The sequence below is a fragment of the Triticum dicoccoides genome, chromosome 2A, assembly GCF_002162155.2.
Source record: "Triticum dicoccoides isolate Atlit2015 ecotype Zavitan chromosome 2A, WEW_v2.0, whole genome shotgun sequence".
NCBI classification, from domain to species: Eukaryota; Viridiplantae; Streptophyta; class Magnoliopsida; order Poales; family Poaceae; genus Triticum; species Triticum dicoccoides.
The window spans coordinates 553401820-553404596 of record NC_041382.1 but is presented as its reverse complement, the minus strand read 5'-3'; the positions used below and the strand labels follow the sequence as shown (position 1 = coordinate 553404596).

Below are 2777 nucleotides of genomic sequence, written 5' to 3'. Positions count from 1 at the left end.
CTCTCTCTCTCTCTCTCTCTCTCTCTCTCTCTCTCTCTCTTCGATTGGATTGCCTCTCCTTCACCGGTGGTGTGCTCTTGTCGGCTACAATGCCGTCCATACTCTGGACGGGACTGTTGGTTGAGATTCGTTCTCCTTTCCTGATCTTGCCGTGTACCCTTATTTTTGCTATGCCCTGCTGATTTCGTGTTCTTCCTTCTGTCCGCGTCGTGCGCAGGTTGATTATCTTGCCATCCTCTCCTGCGTCCACTGTCGCGCCGTTCTGCCTTCGGCGATTAATTGAGGTGACACCACGCTCCATTTTCTTTTCTGCAAGATGTTTGATGAAATGCATATTTGTTAACCTTGTTTTGCGTTCAGTTCATTTTGCTTGTTGTTCATCCTTGCCTTATCGTCCGTCTTTCCTCCTTTTCTAGCCTACTTCTCCTTTCCAGGTCGGGTAAATGGACTGTTCTTTTGCTTGTATGTGGATGACTATTCTTTTACCTCTGTGCACCGATCCACGTCATGCGTGTGCTTTGACTACTTCATCTCCGTTTATTTAGCTGGTTCTAGGATCTCCTTTGTTGCTGCATCTTGATCTCCTGCTTTGCTGTAACTATGTTCTGCTGCTTGATGTTTGCTTCCTTTCTTTCTAGCTACATGCTTATTCTTTCTAGCCACATGCATGTTTTCCTTTTGCTGTGGGAAATAGTTCAGTTATATTTATCAGTAGCATCTCTATGTTTATAGATACATACTAGGAACGTGCTTCTTTAGTGTGGCCTTCTCTTTTTTATGCAAGAAGTGTGCCTTCTCTAATCTGACAATCATCTTATTTGTTGTTCTAAATAATTACTGCAGGATGGAGCAGCAGGCATAGATGAAATCTACTGCCAATTTCTATTGGTTGCGGCATCTTCCGCTGAGTAACTCTACAAAACAGCCTGCTAGCATTGATTCTTGCAATAAAAAAATAAGTCTGGCATCATTCATGAAAAGCTTATAGACTTAGATAATTTCTTAATCCTGCACTGGTTCTCACCAGTGAGATTGTAGATGTGGTATTTTGAGAATACTAGTGTAATTCACTGGTCCAAAAGCTCCATTTCTTAATGTGTTTTTGCAGAATGCTACCAGTAATGTTTTTCTTTTCCTTAATGTACAAACATATCTGTTAGATATGATTTTGGATCTGAACTTTTCCCTGTCTGCAGCTCACATTGTGGTATGGTCATGGTACAGCAAAAGGAAAAGATGTTTAAACTTTTTTTGGGCGTCATACATGAAAAGTACCTTTATTTCCATCGAGCTTAATTACTAAGAAAATGTTACCACTATGTCCTTACTAATAAACCTAAATGTTCTGAAAGTTCGGTCTCTTGCTCTCTTTGCTTATGAATCGGACACTTTCCCTTTCTTTAGTCCTTACACGGTTCCACCTCGCTTTGACTTCATACTTTGATGGTGTTTGTAGGTATGAAGAGTGGTCATAATGTTACTTAAAGGAGGCCTCAACTTGCACCAAATACATGGGCATGTGCAACAGCAACTTATGTAGGTGAGTAGGTATTTATGCTTAGTTTTGACTTGAGTACAAAAAAGAGCTTGCTGACATATACAAGAGAATAGGCTACCCATTCTTGAATTGAATCAGATTGGTAGACTAAACCACGGCGGTGTACTCTTTGCTGCTGAGTTATTACAATCCAACTGAAAATAAGGGGAAAACAAACATGATCTTGCCATTTAAATTATCTCATATTTGTGGAGAAAAGTTGCATAGTTAGCTATTGCAAAATACTGTCGACCCAGTTTTTGTTCAATAGACGTCCCTTCTTTGAATGTAGCTTGAACCTGCGCAAGGGCATGGTAGCATGCTCATTCTATTTTTTTTACTAAGGTGGTTACACTTTCCTACTTTTTTCTGAAAGAGAGTCAATTTAGTCATGAGCTATAGCGGCGTTTCTGTTTACTGAATTTCGTTTTGCAGTTCCCTTCTCTTGAATGTTTATTCAAATGTGCCTAATGTTTCTTTTAGGTTTCTAAAATCTAATAAATGCTGCTCTCAAATCAGTTAGGAGGCTGAAGGTAGTAGCTTACTGAACTCTCATTTCCGGAAAAATCTGGAGATGTCTTGGTACGGAGTTTCATGATCAACTTGCTCCGGCATAGTTAGTCTTTCTAGACTAATTGTTTGTCAGTATCTATTCTATACATGTGTTTGATTGGTTGTGCAAACATGCATGCATTGTTCTGTGTGGAAATTGCTTTATCCGGTCTGTTCTATAGCAATGTTTCCAGTGGCTGTTTAACACATATATTTAGATAGTTGCATACGCATGCTTGGTTCTGCCAGAAAATTATCTTCCCTGATATGTTTTCAGATGCTATTTGGTATACATGTTTGTCTTTGTCATCTTTATGTTGAGTTGTGGGTTCCAAAGATATTTATGATGATCGTTTGCATGGTGGGTCATGTCAGCGATGTGCGTTGCATATTCATGATTCAAACTCTTTGTTGGGTATATATCTATATGAAGTTGTTTTTGAATGGCCCATGATTCGTTTTTTATTAGTATTTTAGTTTAAGCATTTCTCCAGAGAATCTTGATATCCAGCTGTATATATATCCAGTCATGTTTTTTTACTCTGACCGATTTCTTTTTTTGTTTTGTTTTACAGTTTGTACAATCTCTAAAGATGGTGCTCCATTGTTCTGTTAATCAAGATTTGTTCCCTCCTTTCTTACTAGCTGATACATGATGACCGTTTGCATGGGGGGTTATGTTAACTAT

The 2777-nt window shown here is 38.9% G+C and overlaps 1 long non-coding RNA gene across 6 annotated transcripts in view; it reads left to right on the top strand.

Moving 5' to 3' along the window:
- Window positions 1-13: 13 nt before the first annotated feature.
- Window positions 14-2777, top strand: part of LOC119355327 — a 5524-nt gene continuing 2760 nt past the window's right edge. The window contains exons 1-3 of one of the 6 annotated variants that reach the window (XR_005171561.1): window positions 15-284; window positions 844-1540; window positions 2057-2119. This is a non-coding gene — a long non-coding RNA (uncharacterized LOC119355327). Of the gene's footprint in view, window positions 285-416; window positions 440-843; window positions 2120-2777 lie in introns of those variants that run through there. The other 5 variants (XR_005171558.1, XR_005171556.1, XR_005171557.1 and 2 more) reach the window with 5 other exon arrangements.